A 13,800-nucleotide genomic window follows, 5' to 3' on the forward strand; every position below is an offset into this window, starting at 1 on the left:
CGCTGTCTGCTGAAAACGGGTCACAGGTGTGCAGAATGAACTGCACTCCTGTGATCCATAGGTGAAGTACAGCCAAACAAGCTTTGGCTGTACTTCTCCTTTAAATTTCATTTTTCTCCTGGAGTTAGACTTTAATTGTGTTGAGATCAGGGATCCGTGTGGGCCATACTATTTCTTCCAGGACTCTTTTTTCATTTTTTTTTTTTACTGAAGATAGTTCTTTATGACTTTGGCTGTATGTTTGGGATCTTTGTACTGCTGCAGAATGAATTTGGGACCGATCAGAAGCGTCCCTGAAGTTATTGCATACTGGATAAATGGACCTGTACTATAAGTTACTAATATGTACATTCTTTATTCATCTTTATTGTACTGCTAAATATTACATTTAAAATTCCATATCACCAAAAGAATGATAAACAATGCATTGAAAAAGACATTATTGTCATAACTACACTCCTACAGCTGTTACATTTAGATGACATCATATATTTATGCTGGTTTTATATATTCATCATATATCATCAAACTATGTATCAAACATCACTCACATCCATAAGGGTACTCTTATATTACGTTTTATCAAAATGATCATTTTCTCTCTCAGATGCCATCAACATCAGGGCATTTCATAAATTTACTTGTAGACTGATAACATACCAGCTTTAAACAAGGTGTGTAGAGTAGTGTGAGTTGATGATATCATGAATGGATTGGCTTGGATATTTCTTTTTTCTAAACAGGATGCAACAAATCCCTATTCACACAGCACAGGCTGTTAGATGTTGTCAAGTTCAATTATTTTTCTCTATTGTAAATTTATGTCAAGAGCTAGCTGTGCCACTTCTCCTTTGAAAACGGAACTCCAGCTAAAACTTAATAGTAAATAGCCACGTAAGAATAAAAAATTAGCTTTTGTTGCAATACTAAGCATCAATTTAGTGATGTCCCCTGCAGTACTTCTAATCTGCCTCTAGATGTCTTCTTCCAGATTGAGTAGTAATCAATCCACTTCCCTTGAGCCCAAGCTATCATGGACCTGCCAACCTAATTTTATCTTTTTAAATAAAAGTCCTCTTTAGGCGTGATGAATATGACGGTATTATATTTAACAGTGAAGCTCTCACTGACTGCAAGCATTTGTTTTCTTGAGGACATTTCAGAAAAGAAAATGAGGAAGTACAAACCATTTTTATTTCTTTGTGTTTTCTACTGATTGAAGAGCTGTTTGTGAGAGGTTTAAGGAGCCTGCTATTGTCTATCCTCATCTGAGTCTTCTAGTTGTCTGCTGAGCTGCCCTGGCCTCAGAGATTCCCGGAGTTAAGCTGGCCATACACTGATCAAAATGCGGCTGGTTCAGCATGGACTGAGGTTGCTACCCCTCCGAGATTCACCCGGACAGTCTGGGTTTTGAAACATGTGTCCGAATTTCAGGCAGGCTGAAACCCGGACACATTATTCAGACCGAGCTGTGGCTCCCCAAGTAACCAAGATAGTCCCACACAAATCTGTTGCCATCCAGGAGCTGCAGGGGGCAGGTTCTGCATCACTGGGGGGGGGGGGCAAGGCAATGATGTCAGCAAGAGCAATTTGGCCACACCTAATGTTAGCTGCGGCATGCTATGTGCATGCATTACTCCTCTCTTTGGGCCACCCGAAGGTGTCCCAGGCCATTAAAGTGTTCGGGTTTGGCTTGAAGAAAAGGTGGCAATCCTAGCAGGGACAGGTTGAATTTCAATCAGTGTGGGGTCCCCACTTGACAGAAGATGATCATTTGATCATGTTAGAAATGTTTTCTCAATCAGCAGCTGCCACCAATCAGCTGGAATTACCTTTCCTTTTCATTCAGCTGATGCAATGTCCTGTAAGGGCCCTTTCACAATGCCTTAAAAAAAACGCAGTATAAATGCATTTGTGTGTTTGATGTGGTTTTTTTTTGTGTTTTTGACACGTTTTTGGTGCTTTTTCTGGTTGCCTGACAACAATCATGCACCTGTGAAACATAGAAATGTGACTCAAAAAGTGCACCAAAAACACAATCGTGATGCTGTTTTTGGTGTATTTTTTGTGATACTTTTTCCATTAATTTCAATAGGATTTGTTTTTTGTTGTGCTTCTTAATCATGCAGCAAAAATGCAGCATGCAGGACTTTTAAAAACACATGACACACATTGGTGTGAAGCGTTCCATAGGATTAAATGGATATATTTTTCCTGTATTTTTGTGTAGAAAACTCCTGGGTTTAGAAAAGGCTGTTAGGTACATTTAATTTGGTTCCACTGTAATTAGTGTAGCAGGTGTTGATTGGATAGGGCTGCTCAGGTTTTCACAAGCTGCTGCTCTGCTACTTCCTCCTGTATTCTGGAGATTTCCAGAATTTAGTGGGAGGGAGGGCAGAAGCTGCAGTCTAAATAATATTTATGGAAGTTCCACCAATCCCTGGGGAGGTGTGCCCAGAAGGTGAAAAGAGAGCCCATAAATAGTTTGAGCCTGAGTGACAAGGGGGGTGATTGCAGCATGCTGGTGTAAGGCAGCTTTCCAGGGTCCAGCCTGGAAAGGACCACTGTTGAGGGGCCTTGCCCTTCTGAGCAGAAACTAGTTTGAAGATGCCAAGGTCCAGCTAGGCTTAGCTGGAGGGCCAATCTACAGAGCATCCCAGGAATCCAAGGGGTCCGGAGAAAGTTCACAGGAGAAGAGCTGGGAAGGAAGCTGTAGGAGAGAGCACAAGTTGTTCAGTGGTAGGTCTTCATCAACCTCATGGGGGAAAAGCCTGGTAGATATCGGCAGGGGGCAACCAATGATCTTGTGGCTGAGTGAGTACAAGGCCCCAGTGCTACAAGAGTGACTGTGTAGTGCCTAAAGTGGTTGTAAAGTCAAGTTTTTTTTAATCTAAATGCATTCTATGCATTCAGATAAAAAGCCTTCTGTGTGCAGCAGCCCCCCCTTAGCCAATCTAACACTTACCTGAGCCCCATCTCTGTCCAGCGATGTCCATGAGTGTCTCAGCCGTCCGAGATTCTCCCCCCTGATTGCGTCATTGGCTCCCTCTGCTGTCAAAGTTAGTTAGCCAATCAGGGCAGAGAGGGGGTGAGGCCGGGGCTCCATGTCTGAATGGACACAGGTAGCTGTGACTAGGCTTTGGTGCCCCCATAGCAAGCTGCTTGCTGTGGGGGCACTCAACAGGAGGGAGGGGCCAGGATCACAGAAGAGGGACCCAAAAGAGGAGGATCCGGGCTGCTCTGTGCAAATCCAATGCAACAGAGCAGGTACTGTAAGTAGGACATGTTTGTTATTTTTATAGGGGGAAAAAAAACAAGATTTTACAATCACTTTAAAGTGGATATAAACACGATTCATGAAATTTGACCTAAGCACATATATCTGTAGTGTATTCTTATCTCTCTCCAAAGTCCTGTGTCTTTCTACGTTTCGTTCCTCTGTTATCAGCATGATAACTTCTGACAAGGTCTCCTTCAACCAAGATAAAACCAGCCTGAAGTTTGTGTCGGGAAGGTTGCTATAAATAGATGAGCAGAGAGCTTGTCTTGTCACAGCACAGCTCGGCACGTTCCTTCCCTTGCCTATGTGGGGGGGGGGGGATGGGGGGGGTTGGTATGTGCCTTTTCTCCAATCTGCTGGCTTGGCTGTATGCCAAGAATACAATCCCAGTGCTGAACAGGAGAAAATTTCTAACACAATCTGAAATTTCTAAAGAATATATAAAGATGAAGAGAGCAGATATACATGTAAAACTTATGTAAGGAAATTTGTTTCATCCCTGTGTATCATCTGAGGCTGTTCATTTCACTGGGTATATGTGAGGGTTTACATTCACTTTAAGTCTCCGGAAAGAGGACAGATAACAGGCAGCAGAGAGATTCTGTGGAACTTTGCTAGGAGAAGTACAGCCAGAAGTGTGCCATTGCAGCCAAGCAGGGGTGCAATACTGTCAGGTTTTGTATAGGTGTACTTTTTGTCCTTTGTCAAGAGTCGGACATGCGCAGCCAGAAAGTTAGTAGTCCTCAAGTTCTACAGTTCGGGGGTATCCTATGCTTCCTATCCCAATCCAAGTTCACTGTTTCCCAATAAAAATAAAAAATAAAAAAATAAACCCCTGGACTGGTTCTTGAACCAGAGAAAGACTGCCAAAAATGCTGTGTGCCTCGCTGTGTGCGCTAAGGGAATCAAATAGGCCCAAATTACCAACTGCTCTCTAGGGCATGCGCTACATTTGTTCTGCTTTTAAGACACCAAAAGCTCATCAAAAAAAGATGTGAAAGGACCCTAAAATTCAACGTAACATGGCAACCTAGAGGCCTTCTGTACAAAGTTGGTGTACAGACATTACCCAGAAATGTCATTTCCTCCTCGTGTGATTGGCTCACTGATTTTACCAGAAGTCTGCTCTAAGATACAAGTCAGATTTTAGGCATCCTCTGCAATAGGATTTGTACTTTTTGGTCAGATACTCTCTAAGGGTTAATTAGTTCTAAAAGGCTGAAGACACTGCTGCAACTTTCCTCATTAGAACTCTGAAAGTGTGATCATATTGAACACAGACCCTCCTATACAGGAATATAACTAAAATTAAAGTGACAATAATCTATATCCTTATTCTCCAAAAATAATTAATACACCTCCACTACTTAATGGTTTTGTAATCTATCAAATTTCTTACTGTGTTTTTCTGCCTGTGTCCTCCTTGCACTGCCGAACCTCTCCTTTTCCTTCCTTCTTCCATTTATTTGGCATAAATACTTGCAGTGATGTGCACTGCTCTATGCACACTAAACATCCCATAGCCCACAGTCCCTAGTCCATCCCTGGAACAAGCAAGAGAGGGTAGCTACTAAGGATGAGCTCAGGCGTGTTCGCAAATCCATGTGCCCGCGCTCGCCAGGAAGCTGGCACTGTGCACTTATCACAGGCAGTGAGACATTTCCCGATCTGTACAGCTTAGTAGCTACCTTTCTACATACAGTGGAACAAAGGAGAACAAACATAACCACCCGCTAAAAGGAAGTTGGATCACAGCAGCAACAAAAAAAAAAAAAAGGTAATTTGGAGAGTGGGAAAAGGCTGAGAGCAATAGAAGGTACTTTTTTTTAGTAAAGAATACATACTTAGTGTTTTTTTCTACCAGAATTTAGTATCACATTACGTTTTGTTTTTTCGATAGTTCCTGGTTTTGAACTGTACTGGAATTCAGCCAGACTGTATGGCGCCTCTCTCTTTTAGGGGATTCCTGATACATGTTCTTTCCCAACCTCTATTGTGCTTACGCCATTTTTCTGGCAATGTGCAAACAAATTGTTCTACACTCTCCCTATGCAAAAATATTTATATCATTAGATTTAAAACAAAAAAAACAAATAATCACTAAACAGCAAATATCTACTTTCCCTCAGCGCTCTTGAACCTGTTAAATAAAAAGGTCACAGACCCTTCAGCTGCTGCTATTAAAAAAATCAGATAATAATAAGTATGTCTACACACCCTAGGGAAATATAGGCATTAGCAGCGCTAAACTATTAAATCAATAACAAATATCCAATAGTAGAAAAGGTATAGTTAAAAAGCCAGCACAGTGTCCTTAGTATAGGTAAAATTGAAAAGTCTGTATGAGGTAATCAGCTGTAACAAAGTCACCGACGTGCGTGGGGGAATTATGAAAAATGATAATTATAATTCATTCCTGAGAATCTTCATCCCTTCACCACACCACATGTGCCACCGCTTCCTTAGGGTGTTAAACTCACTCAGGGCTGGACTGGGACAAAAATTTGGCCCTGGACTTCATCATGACCGGCCCACTTTAATTTTGAGTGTCCCCAACAGCGTCCCCCTTACATCAGTGTGTCCCCATCAGCAGCCCCCTTCACATCAGAGAGTCCCCATCAGCAGCCCCCTTCACATCAGAGAGTCCCCATCAGAAGCCCCCTTCACATCAGAGAATCCCCATCAGAAACCCCCTTCACATCAGAGAGTCCCCATCAGAAGCCCCCTTCACATCAGTGTGCCCCCATCAGAAGCCCCTTTCACATCAGAGATTCCCCATCAGAAGCCCCCTTCACATTAGTGTGTCCTCCCTCTCCTCCCCCTCCCACATGTACTCACAGTTTTGAAGGCAGCTTCTCGTTCCTCTCTCCAGTCATGTGATAACAAGTGATAAGGGGAGAGAGGAAGGAAAGTCTGCCAGCTGTCTATCTCCCCCTGCAGGCTGGAGGGAGCAGAAAGCCTAATGCTCTCTCCAGCAAGTGACGGAAGCTGCTCCCCCTTCTGACAGGACTGAAATCGCGATCACTCACTGTCAGAGAGGAGCAGCTCCAGGAATGCACCTGACCGGCCCACTGAGCCATCGGCCCACCGGGAAACTGCCGGGAGTCCCAATGGCCAGTACATGCCTGAACTCACTAGAAATCAGGTGAAAATCAGCCTTAAACTCCACAAATGGGCAGACCTCCTCCTCTGATCATAGGATCCTGGTACAGACTACCTCCTTAGTTTCTAATGCAAAATCACCAGTGAAAGATCTGTAAAAGATCCCCCCTTTACATATTGTACTTACAATGTTGAGATAAAAACAAGCACGTAACAATAGCTAGCCTGCCTGGTGTCACTCTCACTGCTCCTAAGATTCCAAAGATCATGGCAATACCCGGGTTGAGCTCCATGAGGATGAACAAGCTAAGTGGCTGTGTAGCCCCAACTAACGCGTTTCGTCATCAACGTCGTGCTCAAAGATTTTCACCTGATTTCTGGTGAGTTTAACAACCTAAGGGAGCGGTGGCCCACATGGTGTGGTGAAGAGATGAAGATTCTCAGGAATTAATTATAATTATCATTTTTCATAATTCCCCCACACACTGTCGGTGACTTTGTTACAGCTGATTACCTCATACAGTCTTTTCAATTTTACCTATACTAAGGACACTGTGATGGCTTTTTAACTATACCTTTTCTACTAGTGTATATCATTAGATTGCTTCACTTTCCCTATCATAAAGCACATTTAAAGGGGTTGTAAAGCTTCGTGTTTTTTCACCTTAATGCATAAGATGCATTAAGGTGAAAAAACACCTTGCAATCACCCAATCTCCTTGGGTGCGATCCCGCATTGCTTTCCCCAAGCTATAGTCAGCTCTTTATTGGTAGATTGATAGCAGCGCAGCCATTGGCTCCCGCTGCTGTCAATCGAATCAATGACCAGGCGCGCAGGGGCGGGGCCGAGTCATACACTTGGTTGCTATGGCCGCCGAGTGTATCACACGGGAGCGCTCATGAAAAGGTAACCCCCTCGGGAGAGAGCTTCCCAGAGGGAGGTTAGCTCTTGCGGGGAGGAGCCGCAAGAGCCGCTGTGGGACCCCAGAAGAGGACTATCGGGGCCACTCTGTGGAAGATGAACTGCACAGTGGAGGTAAGTATGACATGTTTGTTTTTTAAAAAAATAAAAAATGAACCTGAATATATTTCAGCTTACTAGTCATTACATGTGGTGGCTGTATTAGTTTTCTTGTTAAGCTTTTCCCTTTATTTTTACCTGTTGATTCTGTCAGTAGCACACTTCCTGTCCTAGGACACGTTTTCTTTCTTTTTTTTTTACACCTTTTTTTTTAAATTATATTTTAACCTGGCAGTCCTGCCATTAACCGACGCCCTGTCCTAGGGTGACAACTGTACTGAGCAACATTGTTATCCTAGAACAGGGAGTGTGTTAGGACTATATAACACCTCCCTCTCTTCTCCATAACAGTGGGAGGTGTTTTCAGGGCCAGTGCAAGGATTTTTGTCTACACAGGTGAATGTGCATTTTGCTAACCCCCTCCTCTTTGAGCTATGCTGGCAGTGTGTAATGAGGGGGCAGGGTTTTGCATTCCCCTACTTCCCTTCACTGGTTAGGGGCAGCTGGCAGGGGAGACAAACTAAGGGCCGATTCACACTATAAATCGCATAAATCGGTAATCTGCTATATGTTGCCACTGTGACAAGACCAGACATAGCCGCAGCAGTGGGCATACTATGCAGGAAAGTCTCAGCTCCTTGTCAGCATGACTGGAACACAGTAAAAAGAGTGATGCAATACCTCAAAGGAACAATTCAGATGCAGTTACGGTTACCAGCAACATCTTATCCAAAACTAGTCGGATATGTGGATGCTGATTGGGCCGGGGACTGCACAGACCACAAATCCACAAGTGGATGCATCTTCCAGTACGGGGAAGGAGCTATAAGTTGGTTTAGTTAAAAGCAAGCAACTGTCGCTCTATCTTCAACTGAAGCAGAGTACATTGCAGCAGCACACGCATGTCAAGAAGCGATATGGATTTGTCAACTTTTTGTGAACATTGGAATAGACATGTCAAAACCAATTCCCATTTTTGAAGACAACCAGGGATGTATAAAGCTCACGCAATCAGAAAGGGTCAGTCCTAGGACCAAACACATTGATGTCAAGTATCATCTACTGAGGGACAATCAAGAGCAAGGTGTTATTGACATTCAATACTGCCCATCAGAGGAGAAGACTGCTAATGCACTCACCAAGTCTTTGTCGAAGGAACGTCATAATTATTTCCAGAAGAAGCTGAATATAATGTGACAAAGCACATGCTGTTGAGAAGGGGTGTTGGAAGTACAACTGCGTAGTTGCTTATAAACTGACTATATACTGTATGCATTATACCTTTCTATGCAGCAGGTGGCGCTGTAGTATTATAGTGTTCTATTTCTGTTCTGCCTACTTGTTTGTTGTTCTCTTCCTGTGTCTCATGCTGTAAAGACATGCATTGCAATCCTCTATAAAAGCAAACCTATTGCGGCAAACAAGAAGCTTCCAGCGCATGATCTCAATACTCAGCTAACAGGTACAACAGATGTTAATGCTTGTTCACAACATTTATGTACAGAAAAAAACACAGAATATATAGTATTAAAGCATTGCCCCTCCTTCTATTAATCAAAAGAAATATCAATTAATTCATTAACTGTTATCTGGGTGACACAACAGAACAGAGGGGGGTAGAAAAGAAGCAAGCCAAAAAATAGATAATATAATAATAAATAGAATACATTTACGAATGTAGCAAGAATGCATTAATGAAACAAAATACAATTAATTAAACCACTACAAAAAAATGGGAAAAAAAATCAATTATCTTAAAAGTCCATGTCCAGGGAGAGAATGAGGGTGAGAAAGGGGGATAAAGAGAGAGGAAGAGAGAGACAGATAAAGAGAGAGAGAGAATGAGGGAGGGAGAGAGAGAGAGGGAGAATGATGCCCTCTACACATGGTTGGACATTGATCGGACATTCCAACAACAAAATCCTAGGATTTTTTCCGATGGATGTTGGCTCAAACTTGTCTTGCATACACACATTCACACAAAGTTGTCGGAAAATCCGATTGTTCTAAACGTGGTGACGTAAAACACATACATCGGGACTATAAACGGGGCAGTAGCCAATAGCTTTCGTCTCTTAATTTATTCTGAGCATGCGTGGCACTTTGTGCGTCGGATTTGTGTACACACTATCGGAATTTCCGACAACGGACTTTGTTGTCGGAAAATTTTATAGCAAGCTCTCAAACTTTGTGTGTCGGAAATTCCGATGGAAAATGTGTGATTGCGCCCACACACGGCCGGAATATCCGACAACAAAGTCCTATCACACATTTTCCGTCGGAAAATCTGACCGTGTGTACAGGGCATATGAGTGTGTGAGGGAGAGAGAGGGAGATAAGGAGAAAGGGAGCGAGAAGGAGAGAGAGATAGAGAGGGGGAAAGAGAGAGTGTGAGAGGGAGGGAGAGAACGAGAGAGGGAAATAAAGAGAGAGGGTTTCAAAACTGCCGCCCAGCTGCCCACAGAACTCCTTTCATAGCACAGTGCATTGGGCACACACAGTGCATTGGCAGAGTTGGGCGGACATAAATGGGTGTCAGAGAGTCGGATTGGACAAGCAGCGGAGTGAGGAAAGGGGTAGAAGGACAGTGGAGGCAGGATGACAGGACAGGAGACAGAGCACATTCAGCCCTACTCCCATGGAAGTTGGCTTTCCCCACTCTCACTTTGTCACTACAACAGGCTGCCAGTGGCTGTGGGGGGTCAGGGGTGGAGGAGTACAGCTGCTCTCCACACTATCCAAGTTGGTCATGGTGTCTGGGGGAGAAGATGCTCTTCCAGTAGCTGCACACCAGATGTCTCCTCCAGCTCTTGTTTGTCCTCATCCCCCCCAGGTTATTCTCTGGCTTGTCACCCTGCATCCTGCAATAGAGCTCCAATCTGCTCGGTGTGGTGAGGTGTGTGATAGCAGCAAGTGGTGCGGGGTCACTGTGTCAGCAAGGTGGCAGTGCCAGCCCCAATCCTGGCGCCCTAAGGCGGCTGCCCATGCCACCTTATGGTGGCGCCAGCCCTAGGCGTTTTGCAGTGCAGGGAGATTGCTGGGAAAAATGCTAACTGATAGCAGTCCAGATTTCTGGCTGGATGAACTGCTATTTTTTTTTACTCGTTGAACTGATATAATAAATTACTTTACACAGTATATTTTAGGGCTCATTTACACCACAGTCTCTGCATTCACTGTGTATTACTGCATGTGCAGTTGCATGCTTTTGCAGTGCGTTTTCACTGTGATTGCAGTACAGTTTGTGGAACAATGTTTTAATTTATTTCAATTTATTTTCTTTAGTAGATTGCATTTGTACGCGTTCATGTGCATTTGCGGTGGGTTTGTGCACATTTACGTGCTTGTGCGGTGCATTCCAGTGCAAAAAAAATACAGCATGCTGTATTTTTTTAAACGCACATGAAAGCAATGCAGTGGTGTAAACTAGGATCATTGGAATATATTCACTTTTCTTGCATACGTGTTTGTACTTGCTTCGTCCAAAATGAAAAAAAACTATTGCCTTTAGTTCTATTTTAAGATTAAGGGCCGGTTTACACCACAATTTCTGCATTCCAGAGGTGTTTCTGCATACGCATTGTACTTGCTCTGTCCAAAATGAAAAATGCGTTTTGCCTTTAGTTCTACTTTAACCACTTAAGGACCAGGCCTATTTTTCAAACTTGCTGTTTACAAGTTAAAATATTTTTTCTTTGCTAGAAAATTACTTAAAACCCCCAAACATTATATATATTTTTCTCTAACACCCTAGAGAATAAAATGGCGGTCATTGCAATACTTTCTGTCACACCGTATTTGCGCAGCGGTCTTACAAGCATACTTTTTTGGGAAAAAATACACTTTTTTTAATTAAAAAAATAAGACAACAGTAAAGTTAGCCCAATTTTTTTGTTATATTATGAAAGATGATGTTATGCCGAGTAAATTGATACCCAACATGTCACACTTCATAATTGCGCCCGCTCGTGAAATGGCGATAAACTTTTACCCTTAAAAATCTCCATAGGCGATGTTTAAAAAATTCTACATGTTGCATGTTTTGAGTTACAGAGGAGGTCTAGGGCTAGAATTATTGCTCTCACTCTAACAATCGTGGTGATATCTCACATGTGTGGTTTGAACATTGTTTTCATATGCGGGCACTACTCATGTATGCGTTCGCTTCTGCACGTGAGCTCAGTGGGATAGATCGCTTTAAAAAAAGATTTAAAAAAATTTTTTTTTTTACTTTTTATTTTTTTATGTGTCACTTTTATTTCTATTACAAGGAATGTAAACATCCCTTGTAATAGAAAAAATGCATGACAGGACCTCTTAAATATGGGATCTCGGGTCAAAAAGATCTCTTATCTCATATTTACACTAAAATGCAATAAAAAAAAAATGTCGTTTTAAAAAAAAAAAAATGTCCCTTTAAGAGCTATGGGCGGAAGTGACGTTTTGACGTCGCTTCCGCCCTGCAATGGCATGGAGTCGGGTGGGGGCCATCTTCACCTCACTCAGCTCCATGCCAAGTAGGGGACAGGATCCGATCGCCTTTGCTGCTGCCGGCAGCTCCAGTAAGCGACGGAGGGCACCGGAGAGCGGCAGGAGGGGGGGCCCTCTCCCGCCACCGATAAAAGTGATCTTGTGGTGAATCCACCGCAGAGACCACTTTTATCTTAAAGCGGACCGCCCGCTAAAGAAGTGGATACCGGGGTTATGGCAGCTAGCTGCTGCCATAACAGTGATATTCCACTTCAAAAAGCTGACATATAACTATGCCGGGCGGTCCGTAAGTGGTTAAGATTAACCACTTTATAACGAGGCCATTTTTTGTTATACGGCACTGCGTTACTTTAACTGACAATTGTGCGGTCATGTAATACTGTACCCAAAAAAAATGTATGTAATTTTTTTCCCACAAATAGAGCTTTCTTTTGGTAGTATTTGATCACCTCTGCAGTTTTAATTTTTTTCACTATATACAAAAAAATGCCGACAATTTTGAAAAAAAAAAAAACAATATTTTTTATTTTCTGCTATAAAACACATTCAATAAAAAAAAATTAAAATAAAATTTAATAACAAATGTCTTTATACATTTAGGCCAATATATATTTTTCTACATATTTTTAGTAGTTCTCAATAAGCGTATGTTGATTGGTTTGCGCAAAAGTTATAACGTCTACAAACTATGGGATATTTTTTTTTATCTTTAGTTATTTATTTTTTACTAGTAATGGCGGTGATCAGTGCCTTATAGCGGGACTGCGATATTGTGGTGGACATTCTGACACTGACACTTTTCGGGGAGCAGTGACACTAATACAATGATCAGTGTTTTAAATACACATGGTCACTGTACTAATGACACTGGCTGGGAAGGGGTTAACATCAGGGGAATCAAGGGGTTAACTGTGTGCCTAGCCAGTGTTTTACTATACTGTGTGAGGTGCTTTTACTAGGGGAAGAGATGGAATTTATTCCCTGATTTGCAAGGACACAAGCTATGTCTCTTCCCTCCTGTCAGAATGATGATCTGCCTTGTTTACATAGGTAGATCGCAGTTCTATCTCTCTGCATGATGATCGGCGGGTGCTGGAGGACATCGGGTAACATGCACTCGCCGATTGGCTTCCGCTGTGTGTAATCACAGCGGAAGGAAGCTGCCGCCGGCGCGCGTGCATGCCCCCTACCTACCCGGAAGTGTTGGATCATGTATATATATATATATATATATATATATATGTAAAATTGCTATAGGGTGGACCTTAAAGCGGACCTTAAGCCTGAGTTCACACATGTGCGGTGCAAATTGAAGCTCAGGTTTCACTGGGAAGATAAAAATCTCCTGTTCAAAGGTTCATCTGCGTTTTAGCTCAGGATCAGTGAGCAGGGAGAGGGGGAGGGAGAGGGGGAGGTGTAGTGAGGAGAAGGAGAAAATCCATATTCAGAACGCAATGCATCTGCGAAGCAGATGCGTTCCCATAGAAGATAAGGGGCTCCTAATTCGCACCGCAATGACCAGAAAACGCACACATTTTTTGTGCAATGCGCAGTGCGAATGCAACGCACATATGTGAACAAGCCTCATTTAAATTAACCTAGTTTAAAATGTCCTGCGAATTGGATGCGTTGTAAGCCGCATCTAATTCGCATAGGTGTGAACGGGGGCTTAGTCATTTTTTCAACTTTCCATCTAATAAATCTTCTGCCCTTGTTGTTTTAACTTTGGATGGTAAAACATTTTTTTTTTCTGCCAGTAAATACCTTATATAGCCCACTTCTTGTTTCTTGTCTGGTAAAAAGCCTAGGCTTATGACATCATGCACAGCTCTCTCTCTCACTCTTGTGAGAGTTTGCCAGGAATAGAGGGGGGATGAGTCATAAGAGGGCCAGTGAGAGCTGCAAA

The sequence above is a fragment of the Aquarana catesbeiana genome, linkage group LG01, assembly GCF_042186555.1.
Source record: "Aquarana catesbeiana isolate 2022-GZ linkage group LG01, ASM4218655v1, whole genome shotgun sequence".
Classification (NCBI taxonomy): Eukaryota; Metazoa; Chordata; class Amphibia; order Anura; family Ranidae; genus Aquarana; species Aquarana catesbeiana.